Source organism: Ambystoma mexicanum, chromosome 7q (assembly GCF_040938575.1).
Source record: "Ambystoma mexicanum isolate Mex_15411 chromosome 7q, UKY_AmexF1_1, whole genome shotgun sequence".
NCBI classification, from domain to species: Eukaryota; Metazoa; Chordata; class Amphibia; order Caudata; family Ambystomatidae; genus Ambystoma; species Ambystoma mexicanum.
Window position 1 is genome coordinate 311,701,102 of NC_090941.1, and position 20,316 is coordinate 311,721,417.

A 20,316-nucleotide genomic window follows, 5' to 3' on the forward strand; every position below is an offset into this window, starting at 1 on the left:
CATTGAGAAGATCCTCAGGGGACCATAATTGCCCTTCTTTTCAGACAGAGGGGAGATGGAATGCAGAATTCACGCGTATTTGAAGAGGGCCTCCTAGGACCACAATTGCCATAATGCCCAGCAAACCTCATGTGGCCCAGCTAATCCCATGCCTTCAGAATCTCAATTCTAGTGATGCTCAACAAATCTCAAATTGCTCAGCAAATCTCATGTGGGGAGGAAATCTCTCGAGACTCCACATGGACAGGGCTTGCCTGTATACGACCGTGCCCATGTTACCTTTGTGCAAGTCATTTCAGTGCTCTTACCTGGAACGAACTACATTTCGCATGGCCGCTCCAGGAATCAACACGTGGACCTAGAAAGGAAGGAACAAGAGAAGCATCACCACAAGAGAAGAAGGTGGCAAAGGGAAACAAGCACAACATGGGAATTATTCACCTGAGTTGGGTGTCTTCAGTTTGAACTGTTCCAGTAAATGTAGGTCCCAATAGGACTAAAGGCCTGTGAAGAGACAAGAACAGGTTTAAATTTGGCATATAAATGAGGCAAGAAAAGTGAATACAATTGGACTGTTTTTCTTGCAAAGAGGAAATGCTTATTATCACACCCGAGGTCCACAGAAGGCACTGGTACAGTAGAGCGCCAGAGACCCTTGCTCCAAAAAAATGTGAGAATTGCATCCAGCATTTTAGAGACTTATACCCCAAGAACAGCTACAAATGTATTTCGAAGTGATGTTGAACTAGCAAAAACATACAAGGCTATCCGAGAAGCATCCCAGCTGGTGCTGGTCACAGCAGGGAAGGAAGGCGGGACTTGTTTTCCTTCAGGCTCCTCACACAAGTCCATATTGACCCACATGTTTTGAGGGGAAAGGTGTTGCACAACCCAGAAAGGCGACAATGTTCTCAACAGTCTTAACATTGTCACCCACAGGGAAAGCAGGGGACAAGACATTCTGCTCATATCCACCCTCTCCAACTCCCAAAACGATGACCCTCTGTGGGCTTCTCCACTGGCTGTACCCAAATACAGCTGGCAAGAGACCCTACAGGTAAGGATGGATCAGAGCATCAGGGACGTGACTACATGACTCCCATGGAAGCTGCCAGGCCAGATAGGTTGTTACAGAATGACTGGCTCACAAACATATAGCTTCACCGGGCATCTTACATAATTCAAGGAGAAGACCTAGTGAAGTCACTATGAGAGTTACACGCCAAGCTTCAAGCCAGTAGGGCATTGATCCATGCCTTAGGAAAATGTAGTGGCAAAAAGGGATTCCACAAATATTGCAGTGACCTTGGTTAATCCCCTACCTTGAACACTTCACCTGCAGGAGGCGTCCTCCAGTCTCTTTTCCTTTGCAGATGGGGAGCAGGTGCAAGTGGATCTTGGTCCCTTGGCCTAAGCCCTGCCCACCTGGTGCCTTCCTGGTTGCCGCTCTTTTCCCACACTTAGCAAGCCCCGCCCACCTGGTGCCTTCCTGGTTGCCGCTCTTTTTCCCTACGTAAGGAGCTCTCCAGCCTCTTTTCCTTTGCAGATGGGGAGCAGGTGCAAGTAGATCTTGGTCACCTGGCCTAATACCCGACCACCTGGTGCCTTTCTGGTTGCTGCTCTTTTCCCCCACTTAGCAAGCCCTGCCCTCCGGTGCCTTCCTGGTTGCCGCTCTTTTTCCCTACTTAAGGAGCCCTCCAGACTCTTTTCCTTTGCAGATGGGGAGCAGGTGCAAGTGGATCTTGGTCTCTTGGCCTAAGCCCTGCCCACCTGGTGCCTTCCTGGTTGCTCCTCTTTTTCCCTACTTAAGGAGCCCTCCAGCCTCTTTTCCTTTGCAGATGGGGAGCAGGTGCAATTGGATCTTGGTCACCTGGCCTAAGCCCCACCCACCTGGTGCCTTCCTGGTTGCTGCTCTTTTCCCCACTTAGCAAGCCCCGCCCACCCTGTGCCTTCATGGTTGCTGCTCTTTTTCCCTACTTAAGGAGCCCTCCCGCCTCTTTTTCTTTGCAGATGGGTAGCAGGTGCAAGTGGATCTTGTTCACCCGTCCAAAGCCCCGTCCACTTGGTGCCTTCCTGTTTGCCGCTCTTTTTCCCCACTTAGCAAGTCAAGCCCATCTGGTGCCTTCCTGGTTCCTGCTCTTTTTCTCTACTTAAGGAGGCCTCCAGCCTCTTTTCCTTTGCAGATGGGGAGCAGGTGCAAGTGGATCTTGGTCACCTGGCCTAAGCTCTGCCCACCTTGTGCCTTCCTGCTTTCCGCTCTTTTTTCCCCCTACTTAGCAATCCCCACCCACCTTGTGCCTTCCTGGTTGCCCCTCTTTTTCCCTAATAAAGGAGCCCTCCAGCCTCTTTTCATTTGCAGATGGGGAGCAGGTGCAAGTAGATCTTGGACACCTTGCCTAAGCCCCGCCCACCTGGTGCCTTTCTGGTTGCTGCTCTTTTTCCCCACTTAGCAAGCCCTGCCCACCTGGTGCCTTCCTGGTTGCTGCTTTTTTTCCCTACTTAAGGAGCCCTCCAGCCTCTTTTCCTTTGCAGATGGAGAGCAGGTGCAAGTGGATCTTGGTCACATGGCCTAAGGCCCACCCATCTGGGGCCTTCCTGGTTGCCGCTCTTGTTCCCCACTCAGTAAGCCCTGCCCACCGGTTGCCTTCCTGGTTGGTGCTCTTTTTCCCTACTTACGGAGCTCTCCAGCCTCTTTTCCGTTGCAGATGGGGAGCAGGTGCAAGTGGATCTTGGTCACCTGGCCTAAGCCCCACCCACCTGGTGCCTTCCTGGTTGCCGCTCTTTTTCCCCCTTATCAAGCCCCACCCACCTGGTGCCTTCCTGGTTACCACTCTTTTTCCCTACTTAACGAGCCCTCCAGCCTCTTGTTCTTTGCAGATGGGTAGCAGGTGCAAGTGGATCTTGGTCACCTGGCCTAAGCCCCACCCACTTGGTGCCTTCCTGGTTGCGGCTCTTTTTCCCCATTTAGCAAGCCCCGCCCACCTGGTGCCTTCCTGGTTGCTGCTCTTTTTCCCTACTTAAGGAGCCCTCCAGCCTCTTTTCCTTTGCAGATGGGGAGCAGGTTCAAGTAGATCTTGGTCACCTGGCTTAATACCTGACCACCTGGTGCCTTTCTGGTTGCTGCTCTTTTCCCCCACTTAGCAAGCCCTGCCCTCTGGTGCCTTCCTGGTTGCCGCTCTTTTTCCCTACTTAAGGAGCCCTCCAGACTCTTTTCCTTTGCAGATGGGGAGCAGGTGCAAGTGGATCTTGGTCACATGGCCTAAGCCCTGCCCACCTGGTGCCTTCCTGGTTGCCGCTCTTTTACCCCACTTAGCAAGCCCCACCCACCTGGTGCCTTCCTTGTTGCTGCTCTTTTTCCCTACTTAAGGAGCCCTCCAGCCTCTTTTCCTTTGCAGATGGGGAGCAGGTGCAAGTGGATGCTGGTCAACTGGCCTACGCCCCGCCCACCTGGTGCCTTCCTGGTTGCTGCTCTTTTCCCCACTTAGAAAGCCCCGCCCACCTGGTGCCTTCATGGTTGCTGCTCTTTTTCCCTACTTAAGGAGTACTCCAGCCTCTTTTTCTTTGCAGATGGGTAGCAAGTGCAAGTGGATCTTGTTCACCCATCCAAAACCCCGCCCACTTGGTGCCTTTCAGGTTGCCGCTCTTTTCCCCCACTTAGCAAGTCGAACCCATCTGGTGCCTTCCTGGTTGCTGCTCTTTTTCTCTACTTAAGGAGGCCTCCAGCCTCTTTTCCTTTGCAGATGGGAAGCAGGTGCAAGTGGATCTTGGTCACCTGGCCTAAGCTCTGCACACCTTGTGCCTTCCTGCTTTCCGCTCTTTTTTCCCCCTACTTAGCAATCCCCACCCACCTTGTGCCTTCCTGGTTGCTGCTCTTTTCCCCTACTTAAGGAGCCCTCCAGCCTCTTTTCCTTTGCAGATGGGGAGCAGGTGCAAGTGGATGCTGGTCACCTGGCCTAAGCCCCGCCCACCTGGTGCCTTCATGGTTGCTGCTCTTGTTCCCTACTTAAGGAGCCGTCCAGCCTTTTTTTCTTTGCAGATGGGTAGCAAGTGCAAGTGGATCTTGTTCACCCGTCCAAAACCCCACCCACTTGGTGCCTTCCAGGTTGCCGCTCTTTTTCCCCACTTAGCACGTCAAACCCATCTGGTGCCTTCCTGGTTGCTGCTCTTTTTCTCTACTTAAGGAGGCCTCCAGCCTCTTTTCCTTTGCAGGTGGGGAGCAGGTGCAAGTGGATCTTGGTCACCTGGCCTAAGCTCTGCCCACCTTGTGCCTTCCTGCTTTCTGCTCTTTTTCCCCCTACTTAGCAATCCCCACCCACCTTGTGCCTTCCTGGTTGCCACTCTTTTTTCCCTACTAAAGGAGCCCTCCAGCCTCTTTTCCTTTGCAGATGGGGAGCAGGTGCAAGTGGATCTTGGTCACCTTTCCTAAGCCCCGCCCAGCTGGTGCCTTTCTGGTTGCTGCTCTTTTTCCTGATTTAGCAAGCCCTGCCCACCTGGTGCCTTCCTGGTTGCTAATGTTTTCCCTACTTAAGGAGCCCTCCAGACTCTTTTCCTTTGCAGATGGGAAGCAGGTGCAAGTGGATCTTGGTCACCTGGCCTAAGCCCCGCCCACCTGGTGCCTTCTTGGTTGCCGCTCTTTTTCCCCACTCAGTAAGCCCGCCCACCTGTTACCTTCCTGGTTGGCGCTCTTTTTCCCTACTAACGGAGCCCTCCAGCCTCTTTTCCGTTGTAGATGGGGAGCAGGTGCAAGTGGATCTTGGTCACCTGGCCTAAGCCCCACCCACCTGGTGCCTTCCTGGTTGCCGCTCTTTTTCTCCCTTATCAAGCCCCACCCACCTGGTGCCTTCCTGGTTGCCACTCTTTTTCCCTACTTAAGGAGCCCTCCAGCCTCTTTTTCTTTGCAGATGGGTAGCAGGTGCAAGTGGATCTTGGTGACCCGTCCAAAGCCCCGCCCACTTGGTGCCTTCCTGGTTGCTGCTCTTTTTCCCCACTTAGCAAGTCAAACCCATCTGGTGCCTTCCTGGTTGCTGCTCTTTTTCCCTACTTAAGGAGACCTCCAGCCTCTTTTCCTTTGCAGAGGGGGAGCAGGTGCAAGTGGATCTTGGTCACCTGGCCTAAGTCCCGCCCACCTGGTGCCTTTCTGGTTGCTGCTCTTTTTCCCCACTTAGCAAGCCCTGCCCACCTGGTGCCTTCCCGGTTGCGGCTCATTTTCCCCACTTAGCAAGTCGAACGCATCTGGTGTCTTCCTGGTTGCTGCTCTTTCTCCCTACTTAAGGAGGCCTCCAGCCTCTTTTCCTTTGCAGATGGGGAGCAGGTGCAAGTGGATCTTGGCCACCTGCCCAAAGCCCCACCCACTTGGTGCCTTCCTGGTTGCGGCTCTTTTTCCCCACTTAGCAAGTCAAACCCATCTGGTGCCTTCCTGGTTGCTGCTCTTTTACCCTACTTAAGGAGGCCTCCAGCCTCTTTTCCTTTGCAGATGGGGAGTAGGTGCAAATGGATCTTGGTCACCTGGCCTAAGCTCTGCCCACCTTGTTCCTTCCTGCTTTACGCTCTTTTTTTGCCCTACTTAGCAATCCCCACCCACCTCATGCCTTCCTGGTTGCCGCTCTTTTTCCCTACTAAAGGAACCCTCTAGCCTCTTTTCCTTTGCAGATGGGGAGCAGGTGCAAGTGGGTCTTGGTCACCTGGCCTAAGCCCTGCCCACCTGGTGAATTCCTGGTTGCTGCTCTTTTTCCCCACTTACCAAGCACCGCCCACCTGGTGCCTTCCTGGTTGCTGCTCCTTTTCCCTACTTAAGGAGCCCTCCAGCTTCTTTTCCTTTGCAGAAAGTGAGCAGGTGCAAGTGGATCTTGTTTACCTGGCCTAAGTCTCACCCACCTGGTGCCTTCCTGGTTGCCCTCCTTCTCCCCACTGAGTAAGCAAGCCCCGCCCACCTCATGCCTTCCTGGTTGCTGCTTTTTTTCCCTACTTAAGGAGCCCTCCAGCCTCTTTTCCTTTGCAGATGGGGAGCAGGTGCAAGTGGATCTTGGTCACCTGGCCTAAGCCCCGCCCACCTGGTGCCTTCCTGGTTGTTGCTCCTTTTCCCCACTCAGTAAGCCCCACCCACCTGGTGCCTTCCGGGTTGCAGCTCTTTTTCCCTACTTAAGGAGCCCTCCAGCCACTTTTCCTTTGCAGATGTGGAGCAGGTACAAGTGGATCTTGGTCACCTGGCCTAAGCCTCGCCCACCTGGTGCCTTCCTGGTTGCCGCTCTTTTTCCCCACTTAGCAAGCCCCGCCCACCTCATGCCTTCCTGGTTGCTGCTTTTTTTCCCTACTTAAGGAGCCCTCCAGCCTCTTTTCCTTTGCAGATGGGGAGCAGGTGCAAGTGGATCTTGGTCACCTGGCCTAAGCCCCGCCCACCTGGTGCCTTCCTGGTTGTTGCTCCTTTTCCCCACTCAGTAAGCCCCACCCACCTGGTGCCTTCCGGGTTGCAGCTCTTTTTCCCTACTTAAGGAGCCCTCCAGCCACTTTTCCTTTGCAGATGTGGAGCAGCTACAAGTGGATCTTGGTCACCTGGCCTAAGCCTCGCCCACCTGGTGCCTTCCTGGTTGCCGCTCTTTTTCCCCACTTAGCAAGCCCCACCCACCTGGTGCCTTCTGGTTGCCACTGGTTTTCCCTACTTAAGGAACCCTCCATCCTCTTTTCCTTTGCAGATGGTGAGCTGGTGAAAGTGGACCTTGGACACCTGTCCTAAGCCTCAACCACATGGTACCTTCCTGGTTGCCGCTCTTTTTCCCCACTTAGCAAGCCCCGGCCACCTGGTACCTTCCTGGTTGCCGCTCTTTTTCCCTGCTTAAGGAGCCCTCCAGCCTCTTTTTCTTTGCAGATGGGGAGCAGGTGCAAGTGGATCTTGGTCACCTGCCCTAAGCCCCGCCCACCTTCTTAGCCCTGCCTCGTCCTTCCTGCTCTTAACTCTTAGATCAAGGGCGGTTCTCGCCCGGGCATCCAAATCAAAGGGCAGTCAAAGAAAAGGGCAATTTCTGTTTGGACCAGGAGGACCAGCAGGATCCATGGCCCGAGCCCCTGCTCAGACAGCAGGTAAGCTTGCACCACTAAGTGTTTACTCCCTTTGTCCCCATTGGCCATCCCCACCCCTCTGGTGCCCCCTGTGATGTTCCCTTGTGCCCCACCCCTTCTCGCTCACAGGTGTTGCCTGTTTTGCTTGATTCTTCTACCCTGCTCCCCCTGCCCCCTCCAGCCTACTTCTGCAGGAGTCTGTCCTGATACATTCTGGTTCGCCATCACTGTCTTCTGGCCAATGCTGGATTTGACTTTTATGGACTTCATTGATTTATGGTGCATCACCCTTTCTCATGGTGACCCTGAATCATGCTGTTCCCATCTTCATCTTGTATCCAGGCTTGCAACATTATGCATTACTACTGACCTCTGCAATTGTATTCAGTCTACCCTCTAGCTTCTCCACTATTTTTGACGGCTTACTCTCTGTTCTCTCCTCCTCTCCCTTTCTCCCTTTTACTATCTGCTCCCCTTACTTTCTTCTATCAACTCACTCTATCAGAATTGCCCCAGAACTAGTATGATAGCAACCTCCCCTGTCTCCTCCCCTGTCCCCTTACTTGTTTTTACCCACCTCCAGCGCTATCTGAAATGCCGTCAGGCCTAGTACGATAGACGCTTGTTTTGTTCCTCCCCTCCCTTTCTGCACCCCTCTCCCTCACCTTTTGTTTTCTCCGAGTCTACCTGAAATGTCGTCAGGCCTAGTACGGTAGTCGCCTGTCTGTTTCCATTTCCTTCCCACTCTCCCCCTCCCTTCCTTATCTATGTCTTAGCTCTTGCACTATCCAAAATGTCATCAGGACGAGTACAATATTTAATTTCACATCCTTACTGTTCATGGCCTGTAAGAATGTCATTGTATTTTCCCTTGTTCCCTCCCTTGCCTTGAAGCGCTTTGAAACACATTGTGTATAGGTGCTATATTAATAAACTTTCATATCATATCATACCTCAGAACCCGGTGCGAGGGAGTCCCAGCCAAGTAGCCCTGGTACCTTCTCAGATCAAAACATTTAGTCCAGTCTCTCTCTCCCTGCCCAAATGCCTCATGGGTATAAGCAGAAATTAGCCTAGTTTGAGAATCAATGTGAATTACACTTTATGTGTTGTCCTCACTCATTCCCAAATGCTTCTACCAAAGTAACATGTATGCTCCCGCACTTAGGTTGTAAAGCAGTAACTTGGTCAATCCACCTTAAGAAGAGCTAATATCCCATTTTACGTAATTAGCAAGCTTTTAGGGATGAGATGGAAAAGCCATTGGCCCAAAAGGCCCACACCCTGTCCCCGGACAATGGCCAAGCAAAAAGGAAACCTGTTATGAAGTGCCCCACATGGTTTTTTCCAGCTCTGGATGCTGATGGCAAACAAGAGGGCTGCAGAAGCGGCCTTAAAACCCCTACAGACTGAGATTGTGAGGGTACCTTTGACATAGCTGAAGAGTGAGAAGGGTAGAGCCCAAAAATGATGTCTTTGTTGTGGATGCACCAGCCATTTCATTATAGAATGTCCTTTAAAGCCAAAAAGAACATAGACAACCCGGAGAGTGACCAACAGAAGTAAGCATCCCCAGCAGCAGTCTGGTATACACAGTGGTTTCAAGTACCTATACTCCACACAAGGGCCTACAGGAACCTTCTTCAGTCTTTGAGAAGGGTAACACACACTTAACCTTACCAGTGAAATTGAGCGCTACACAGAGAATTATTATGCCGCTATTGTTTTAATTGACTGTGGAGCCAAAGGGAACTACATGGTCCATGCCTATGCTGCCAGCGTTGCAATTAATGTGTTTCCAAAGGTCAGATCAGAAGGTGTGTGCACCATTGATGATACTAGTTTGACTGCAGGTCTGGTGAAATATCAAATGAATCATATACATCTCCAATGTCTGGATGGACAGGCAGTATGGGTCACCTTTGACCTCATTGTCTGCCCATGCTTCAAAATAATCCTGAGTACTCCTTTGCTTGCTAAGCATGATCAGCTGACCTCCACCAAAGATCAAAGTCTGCATTTAACCTCCCTATGTGTCTCTGTAATGGCTTCCTATTGGGTTAACCAAAGGAAAACTGCCTGATAGCCTCGGGTTCAGTCGGAAATCCCAGAATGGGGGTCATGTGCAGACTCCCTGTGCAATACCAGGACTTCCAATAGGTATTCCATAAGGGAACAGTGAACATGTTACCACTACATGCTCATACAATTGTTATATTGATCAGGATCCAGGAACCTGGGTGTCATGTGTTCATGTGTATGCCTTAACAGAGATGGAAGAGAATCACATGCAACAGTATCTGGATGAATACCTCACTATTAGATTGAATCAACCCTCCAAGTTATCAGCAACTTCTCCCCGTTTCCAGGCAACCAGAAAAGAGGGTGTCTTATGTACCTGAATTGACTGCAGAGTGCTAAATAAAATCATGAGAAACAACAGGTACCTGCTGCCATTAATACTAGTACTGCTGGGGCAAGTGAAAGAGGCCAAAATACACATCACACTAGACTTGCATGGGGCATACCACCTTAACAATGTGAAAGCTGGATATGAGTGGAAAAAGACATACGGCTTGCTTGAGAACCAAGTGATGACGTTCTGGCTTTGTAATACCCTTGCATGCCAATAGTTCATGAATGAGGTACTCAGGGAATTGCTGGATATTTGTGCAATTGTGTACGTAGATGATATTCTGGTTTACAGACTTTCACTTAACTTCAAAAGTACAGACTCTGTGCCAAACCAAGGAGTCTGAGTTTGATGTGCAGTGTGTGGAGTTCTTCAAATTCATCCACTAGCCCAAGGGGGTAACCAAGGACCCAAAAATGAGGACAACACTTATGCAGTGGTCTGCTCCAGCCTCTTTGAAGGCGATCCAGAGATACCTATGTTTTGCAATCTTTTATAGACATTTGGTCTCTGATTTTTCCAGCATTGTGCATCCCATCACCAACCTTCTAGAAAAAGGGAAGTGTGTGTGGACAAAGAATGCTGAGCAAGCCTTCCAAAACCAAAAAAGGAGTTTCACAATGGACTACATTCTAAAGCACGCAAGCCCAGATTAGCCATATATTATTGAAGCTGACGCCTTCAGCAGGGTCATGGTAGTGGTCCTTTCACAGCATGATTTGAACATTAACCAACTGCTCCCACTGGATTACTGGATTACTGATAGCAAGTGATAACCTCAGCAGAGTGTAACTATACCACTGCCCAAGGAAATGCTTTCCGTCAATTCCACCTTCAAAGAGAAAAGGTATTACCTGCTAGGAGTGAGGTACACAATAAAGTTTTGCGATTGGCTAAGGTCAATGCTTCTGGGAATATGACTTAGCCAGTAACATATCAACCTTGGGCGGGATAACAGATGCCTTGTCCTAATTTGGAATACGAATGGACGAACATGAGAAGTAAAAGGAACACCCATTGATCACACCTCCATCATACATCATAGAGGTGCTAGAGGACAAGGAGACCATCCTGGATGACACCCGAAATCACTTCAATGCCAAAACCTAGAAATCCATGGCAGCAGAAGGTCCTAACTGGTCTAAATAAGAGGTTGCTCTCCTATGGTGGATCACTAACCTACCGGCAAAGGAAACAGAAACGTGTACAAGCAATCAACAATGTGAGAACAGCAGGTGTCCACAGTCTTGTGGAACACTCCCGTCCCCTGCACACCCTGTTGCTGCAATAACAGCCAAATACTTTTTTGATTTTGTAAATTAAAACTTTATATACTGATGATCTTGTCATCAGTTGATATTATTAACCCCAAACAGGATTTTTAAGTAAAAAGAAACAGTTCAGTATAACAGTTATGTAGATTTATAACCAAATAATTAAACGTCAAACAAATCTTTCTTATGTGGTTAGAGATATAAGTTGTGGCTATTACTTCATAGTCAAAACAAATAAATCCTTCCAAATAATTCCAGTTTATATATAACACAGGTAGACACTTGCACCCGTGATGTGTGGTGTTCCAAAAGTTATAAAGTGCAAAACTCTTTACGCGTTTCGGGGGAAAGTATATCCCCTTCTTCAGAAGGTGTCTACCAGAATTTTTCTCTTCTCTGTTGTCTACATGACATAGTAAATAAGAAAAATATTATCATTTTTGCTATTCTTAACATAGAATAGTCTGCATCTGTCATAACTGTTTAGTAATTCATCAATAATCACCTGATGATGACTTTTGCTATCCTTTGTTACAGACTGTAATCCAACTTGATTTGCGCTGTACTGTCAATCCTAAAATGGGTGAAAGAGACTATGTGTAAGTCCCAATTGTCGAAGAAGTTTTTATGTTCAAAAATGAAGATACACAACTTCATTAGTTGCCTCAATTGTATAAATAAAAAGTAAATGCCAATAATTACCTGAAAAACAGGGTGGATGTATCCCAATTGAATATAAGATTTAACTTCTATAATTTCAGGTGGCTATATGCAGTAAATAGTCATCAAGGCGCGTTTATGAGCGTGTTATGAGCGTACCTGTGGATTGAAAAACAATCTGCTGTTGCTATTCTTGTATGGTGAGAATACAGTGAATTACCACCAAAACTGTACCGGTTTACATAAAATGGTTATATTGTGCCACCTATTGTTAAGATTTCTTACCCAGTTGTCAAGGTGTGACTCAGTCAAACGCTGCTTCCTACATTCTGGGTTCAATATTGGTATCTCTCATGGGTATCCAAGATCATCTGTAATAAATATATAGATATCTGTAGACATCTATTCCGGGTATGGCTGGTATATAAAGTCGTACATAAATATCTGTCATCATTGATGTGTCTTCACAAAGTAAAGATAGCGACAGGCTTACCTGTTCGCGAAGACTATTTTTCATATGCGTTCAAAGGTGTTGGTTATTATGTTATCCCAAAAGTAAAAATAACCAACACCTTTGAACGCATATGAATAATAACCAACACCTTTGAACGCATATGAAAAATAGTCTTCGCGAACAGGTAAGCCTGTCGCTATCTTTACTTTGTGAAGACACATCAATGATGACAGATATTTATGTACGGGGATAATAATATCGACTGATGACAATATCATCAGTACATAAAGTTTTAATTTACAAAATCAAAAAAGTATTTGGCTGTTATTGCAGCAACAGGGTGTGCAGGGCACAGGAGTGTTCCACAAGACTGTGACACCTGCTGTTCTCACATTGTTAGATACAACACAGTGTCAAGGTTGATATTCTCCCCCACGCCCCACTAACTATACTAAGATATTGAATGCATGATTAAAAGGTGTGCTCTAGGCCAATTAGTTTTTAGCTACAAGTAATCAACAACAATAGACATATAAATAAATATCAGGGCATCCCAGAAGTGTGAAAACCACAGACTTAGCTCTACAGCATTGTTGGTAGTGCACATGGTTTAGGTCGAAATGACCGGAAAAAAAAGGTCAAAACGACCAAAAGTTCTAAAAATGCTACCACCAAAGGATCGAACACCAAAAGTTCGATCCTCTGGTGGTAGCATTAAGAAAAAACGGGGGGTGTCCCCCGCATTGCCCCGCTCACTATACTTTATGGTATAGTGAGCAGGGGCTGCGGGGGACACCCCTGCAGCCGACGTGTGAAAAAAAAAAAGAAAGAAAAACGGGGGCGGCGGGGGTGTCCCCCGCATTGCCCTGCTCACTATACTTTATGGTATAGCGAGCGGGGGGCTGCGGGGGGTTGCGGGGGACACCCCCGCAGCCGTCTGTTTAAAAAAAAAAAAAACTCAAAAAAGAAAAGGCCCCTGCAGCACCAGTTCCCAATCACAGAAGTGAAAGGGAACTGGAGCTGCAGGAACCAGCGTGAAGGTGAAGGTAAGTGGGGTTTGTGTATGTTGGTTTAGTGGGTGTGGGTGGGGGTGTGCTGAGGGTGGGGTGGGGGGTGTTATTGGTGTGTTTTGTGTGTGTGTGTGTGTGTGTGTGAGAATGTGTGTTTTGGCAAATTATCGGGGCTGAAATGTCCAAAAACAAAGTAATTCGAACATTTCGTTTTCGGATATTTAAGCCTCGATAATTTCCCCTTCGGTCAAATCACTGGGATTCAGTGCACATTAAGGCAGGACATCAGAAAATATATACAGACTTATGAAACCTGAGCCCACTGCAAGAACAGCCATCAGCACACTCTGGGTTTGCGGTACCAATCCTGCCAAATCCATGATATAGGATCTCATCGGAATTCATTAAACACCTAAAAAATAACCAGGGTTAAACAGTCATCCCAGTGATAATGGAACAGTTCACCAAAATGTACCACTTCATCCTCTTGAAAAAACGAATGAAAGCTTTGAAATTGGCCACCGCAATCCTCATGCAAATAGTTTGCCTTGATATGGTTCCCCCAGTAATGGTCTCTGATAGTTGGAATAGCAAAACAAAAGAGTTGTATGGCTGGAAGGTTTAGAATAAATCTTGACCTCTGGCATTGCTCTGGGCAACCCTCCAGACCATCGTTCTTCGCCTGCCAAGCCATTACAAAATGGGAAAGACCATATGCAAATCAGGCTTGGCCCCACCCCCAAAGGGGTAGTCCAGCCCGAACTGCTAGGTCACATCCCTTTTGCACAAGACCACAAGCATCCCCAGACATGTTCCAGCCTTGTTGGGCGTCATCAGTGAGGAGTAGGTTGGGTCTCTAGGCCCAGCAGGCAAGGGATCCACATCTGGGCATACCCTTCCCACTTGGGGTGACAATAGCAAAACAAAAGAGTTGATGGCTGGAAGGTTTAGATTAAATCTTGACCTCTGGCATTGCTCTGGGCAACACTCCAGACCATCTTTCTTCGCCTGCCAAGCCATTACAAAAGGGGAAAGACCATATGCAAATCAGGCTTGGCCCCAACCCCAAAGGGGTAGTCCAGCCCGAGCTGCTAGGTCACATCCCTTTTGCACGAGACCAAAAGCATCCCCAGACATGTTTCAGCCTTGTTGGCCGTCATCAGTGAGGAGTAGCTTGGGTCTCTAGGCCCAGCAGGCAAGGGACCCACGTCTGGGAATACCCTTCCCACTCGGGGTGACAATAGCAAAACAAAAGAGTTGATGACTGGATGGTTTAGAATAAATCTTGACCTCTGGCATTGCTCTGGGCCACCCTCCAGAACATCGTTCTTTGCCTGCCAAGCCATTACAAAAGGGGAAACACCATATGCAAATCAGGCCTGGCCCCACCCCCAAAGGGCTAGTCCAGCCCGAACTGCTAGGTAACATCCCTTTTGCACGAGACCACAAGCATCCCAGAGCAATGCCAGTGGTCTAAATTCATTCGAAACCTTCCACCCATCACTTTTGTGCTTACACTTTGTCTCAATATGTGAGAGAGGGTATGCCCAGATGTGGGTCCCTTGCTCGCTGCGCCATAGGGAACCAAGCTGCACCTCACTGAGGAGGCCCAACAAGGCCGAAACATGTCTGGGGTAGCTTGTGTTTCCGTGCAGAGGGACCTGGCCTAGCAGTTCAGGCTGGGCTGCAACCTGTCAAGATGCCTACCCCCGGAGCACTTGGACAGGCCCAGCACCCCCGGGAGCAGGCATCATGCCCTCGGGTAAAAGCCCAGCGGCCCCTAATAGGGGCTCTTTGGACTTTGTCCTGGCGCCTTTGGCGCCAGGCTCATGTTGGACATCAGTCCTGGCGCCATAGGCGCCAGGCTCATAAAAGAGGGTGTTTGGTGCACTTACCTGACGCAGACCATGCTGCATGAAGCCTCAAGCCAAATGAGGCTTAGGAGGGACTATATTATCAAAGGAACTATTTTACTTGGGTGGGGACCATGGAAGAATACTTACCTGGAACTTCTTCCAAGGCTATTTAAACCACGCCTGGACTGCCACACGTGCTTCGCGTTGCTCTGCATCTAGCAGCTGAACGCTCACCGTGCGTGCTCCTGCATCTTGCCTCCAGCCACGCCCGCCTCGATCTTGGGATACCTGAAACGAAGGAAGGAAAGAGAAAAGGTGAAAACCAAGAACTTAATCTAACTTCCTACCTGTGTCCGGAACCATCACGCCAGCGATCCTGAAGATAGACATTCTTTAAAAGCATTGCGCTACTTGTTGCAGCGCCGCGCATCAGTCACCTGCCTCGTGGGCTCTTCACTATCCACCGCGACCTTCTGGGCATTCCGCCACATCTCTGCACCTGCAGGGGAGAAGAAGAGACAAAAGGTGAACAGGAGGAACAAATGAGGAAAGCCTGATTTTCCGTCACAAGACTTACCTGGCCATATTTGACGGAACCACTCCTCATTTCGGGTCGGCGCCACTTCTTGGCCTGGTACCGCACCCGGCCACTAAGGGGAAAAAAGAAAGACATTACTAGAGGGATTCAAAGACATTTAAAGGGATCATTTTATCACAAACTCACCTGAGTTTATCTCCGGCAATATCCCTCGAAGCATCACTTCCACTCTGCACCTGAAAATAAGGACAGATCGCAGGTTAAGAAAAGCAAACAAAGAGAAGACTCTACTCTGGAACTTTTTAAACTGCATACTTACGGCATTTCGCCTTCCGAAACCAGTGAAGTAAATGGTCAAATACGCGCCTCTGCACCAGAAGCAGGATGGAGAGCTCATCCATTCAAACATTAAGAAAGATTTTTCTACGGGCCAGACAAGCCAGATTTGGGGGTCCAGTTCAGTCAGTGTTTCGAATCCTGCACATCACGCTTGAAGAGGTCACAGCAATCCAGACCAGGTCAGCGCCTCCGTGGGAGCCAGGTGAGCGTTACAGAACGCGAAGCCTTCCTACAAATTCCCACCCAGGCGCTATGGAAACTTCTGAGACTGATATGTTGGCCCAATTACTGGGGGAATTACGGGCCGAAGTACATGCCGCTCGTCAAGAGACTAATGCCCTCAGGAGGGAAATAATCGTATCTAAGGAACAAACTGATGACCTGGCTAGGCAGGTATTGCAAGGTCAAGCTGGGCAAACCCCTCTACCTGGTTCCGGGGGGAATTCTGTTCCTGTGGCTTCAAGTAACCCTGTGCAAATCAATCTACCTGGAAATATTCCGCTGGCCCCACCTGAACGCTTTGCTGTGGACCCCAAACTGTTCGCCGTATTCATGAATCAATGTCGTTTGCACTTCCTATGCAGACCTGGGGCCTTCCCTAATGACCAGACCAAGGTAGCTTTTGTGTTGTCATACCTTAGCGGCTGTGCTGCCGATTGGTCAGTACCACTGGTTACTCAAGATGACCCAATTCTCCGGGATTTCCTAGGATTTCAAGCAAGCATGGAGAGATTATTTGCTCGACATTCTCAGGGACAAGCTCTGGATGATGAATTTCTATCCCTGCGACAGGGCAACCAAGACCTCCTCTCCTCCATAGCAACCTTTAACAGACTAAACTGGGTGGCCAGAGGATAAAAGAATCACATTATTCTATCGGCGTCTACGCGGAGAACTTAAAGATGTCTTGGCCCAAGTTGTAAATCTGCCCCAAGAATGCACAGAATATATAGACTTAGTGGTCCAATTGGATCACATGCTCCAAAACCGAAAAGCGGATCGGTCCAAGTTTGAAACCCGGGTGTTGGTCAAGACCCACGTCACTCCCAAGGGTGCCGATGTCTCCGAGCCTATGCAAATTGGAGGGGTTAGAGGACCTTTAACCCAAAAGGAACGTGAAAGGAGGCGGCAGTTAAAATTATGTCTTTATTGTGGGAACTCTGGACACTTTCTACGAGATTGCCCGGCAAAACCGCCCAAGAAGGTGGTAGGAGCCGCTGATAAAAACCATGAAGACTCTGTTTCGGGAAACGACTCCGCCCGACAAGTGTAGGGGTCCGCTTGCCGAGCTTGAAAACTAACTCTCAGACCTGGCATTTCATTGTGCCAATGGTTCTCGTAGATCCGGAACAGCCTAAGCGGTTGCATGCAATAAAGGCATACATCGATAGTGGGACTATAGGAAACTATGTGGATCGTGAATTGGTCTCTAGGATTAATCTCCCTCTGCGTCCAAAAACCAGCAAAGATGTCATCACCACAGTCGATGGAACTGAAATTGCCTCACTGAGGTGACTCTTATTGGTCCGGACGGCCATCGGGAGGCAGTTGTGTTTGACGTAATCAAGGCCCCACAGTTTCAAGTTATTCTTGGAATTCCTTGGTTAGAGACACATAATCCTCGAATTGATTGGCGAGCAAAGAGAATAACCTTCCCGGATTGTGCACAAACCTGCTACCCAGAAAATCTGAAGATTAGTCTAGCATCTGTAACCTCTGTCTCCATGCAACTACCTCCGGAATACCAAGACTTTCAGGACGTCTTCCAAAAGGAACAGGCCAACACGTTACCCCCCCACAGATCGTACGATTGCCAAATCGATCTGGTGCCCGGTGCACAACCCCCTTGTAGCAGGATTTATGCCCTTACTGAACCTGAGAACCGGCATTTGAGACAATATTTAGATCAATACCCAGCCAATGGTTTCATTCGCCCGTCAAAGTCCCCGGCATCCTCGGCTTTGTTCTTCGTGCCCAAAAAAGAAGGCAACCTTAGAACTTGTATCGACTACCGCGCATTGAACCAGATAACGGTTAAAAACCGTTACCCTCTGCCTTTGATCCCTGAACTCCTTGACCAGGTGAAGGACGCTTGCATATACACCAAGTTAGATCTCCGGGGGGCTTATCATCTGGTGCGAGTAAAAGAAGGCGACGAATGGAAAACGGCCTTCCGTACAAAATATGGTTTATTCAAATACCAGGTGATGCCTTTTGGGTTGTGCAACGCGCCTGATGCCTTCCAATTCTTCATGAACGATGTCCTTCGGGAACTTATCGATGTTTGTGTTGTCGTATATATCAATGACATTCTTGTGTACTCCTCTTCGGAATCTGATCACAGAAAGCATGTCCGGGCCATCCTTGAGAAATTGAGCCAGCACAAACTGTTTGCTAAGCTGGAAAAGTGTGTTTTCCATACCACCGAGGTGGAGTTTCTTGCATTCATCCTGACACCTAATGGGTCCGAATGGACTCACGGAAAGTGGAGGCCATCCTCAAATGGCCATCTCCTAGCTCAGTAAAAGGGGTCCAAAGCATGCTTGGTTTTGCCAATTTTTATCGCAGATTTATTCCGGAATTTTCACGTGTAGTACAACCCATTACTGCACTCTTGCGGAAAAATAAACGTTTCGAATGGACCAAGGAAGCCGAACAGGCCTTTCAGGAATTGAAAGCTAAATTCACGTCTGCACCTATTTTGAAGCACCCGCGTCCCGATCTCCCATACATAGTCGAAACTGACGCGTCCAGTTTAGCCATGGGAGCTGTCCTGTCTCAGAGAGACCCTGAAACCAACCAACTGCATCCTGTAGCATTTTGGTCCAGAAAGTTCTCACCGCCTGAGGTCAATTATGCAATTACCGATAAGGAATTATTAGCCATTAAGTCCGCCTTTAAGGCTTGGCGGCATTATCTTCTTGGCGCCAGGCACACCAGCACCGTGATCACTGATCACCGAAATGTACAATATTTAAAGACTGCCAAGGCTCAATCATCACGCCAGCTCCGATGGGCTTTGTTTTTTTGCTGAGTTTGATTTCGTAATCACTTACCGTCCCGGCTGTAAGAATGGCAAAGCAGACGCACTATCTAGAATAGGATTGGGAGAAATAGACACTCATTCAGAACCTGTGCCGATCATTCCCGAACAAAGAATTTTGGGATTAACCTCCTTACAAACCTTTGAAGACATTCAAGCACGAGTAAAACAACTCCTGGACTCTACCGCCTTGCAGGATTGGATCCAAAGGGGGTCTTACTTTTCGGTCAACGATGGCCTACCTTACTTCCAAGGACGCTTATTTCTGCCAGAAAAGGAATTACAAGAACTGGTTATTTCCCGTCATCATGGTACCCTGATGGAAGGACATCCTGGCATTGCCAAAACTGAGGAAAAAATTAAACGACAATTCTGGTGGCCTTCCTGGCGAAAGGATATTAAATCTTTCGTGATGTCCTGTGGAGTTTGCGCCCAAAACAAAGGCCAAAAGACAAAACCCGCCAGTCTTCTTCAGCCTTTAGACATTCCACCAGCGCCTTGGCACACCTTGTCACTAGATGTTATCACGGACCTGTCCCCTTGTAATGGATACAATACTATTCTGGTTGTGGTGGATCTATTTTCTAAAATGGCTCATTTTATTCCGTTGAAAGGATTACCTTCAGCTTCTGTCCTTGCTAAGGAATTCCTCAAAAATATCATCCGCTTGCATGGATTCCCGTCCATATTAGTCTCCGACCGGGGAAGCCAGTTTATTTCACATTTTTGGAAAAGGTGTTGTCAACTGGCACAAATCGACGTAAGACTCTCAACCAGCCATCACCCACAGACCGATGGTCAGGCGGAGAGAACGAACCAGACCCTTGAACAATACCTACGGTGTATGTTGCACCAATCAGAGGGTAATTGGAAGGATTTGTTATGGGTGGCCGAATATGCATACAATAACTCGGTGCACTCTGGAACTGGACAAAGCCCCTTTTAGACCCTATATGGACATCACCCTCGTACTTCAGACCTGGACTCTCCTCTGAGCCTTGAAATGCCCGCAGTAGACCATTTGCATTTCACTATAACTCAAGCATTCAAGAATGCACTGCCCATTTGCAACAAGCGAAAGAAAAATACAAGAAAAATGCAGATCTGCATCGGAAGGAGGCGCCTTCATACCAAATAGGAGACCAAGTATGGTTGGCTACCAAACATTTATTGCTCAAGGGACCTCGAACTTTTAATCCAAGGTATTTGGGCCCTTATTCGATCAAAGCTATCATTAATCCAGTGGCAGTCAAGCTCGATCTGCCAGCTAACATGCGGATTCATCCCGTTTTTCATGTGTCACTTTTGAAACCAGTGCAACCAGGAACCAGATTAATAAAGCCACCAGAACCAATTCAGATAGATGGGGAGCCTGAATTCGAGGTGAAGAACATTTTGGATTCTAAAATTTCAAAATCAAAACTTTTCTATCTAATTGATTGGAAAGGGTACGGGCCTGAGGAAAGGTCTTGGGAACCCAGCGACCACGTACATGCACCTCGGCTGGTAAAAAAGTTCCATTGGGATTTCCCAAACAAACCGAAACCTCCAGAGGGAACGACCTTGGGGGGAGGGTTTGGGGGGGGGGAGTGCTGTCATGATGCCTACTCCCGGAGCACCAGGACAGGCCCAGCACCCCCGGGAGCAGGCATCATGCCCTCGGATAAAAGCCCAGC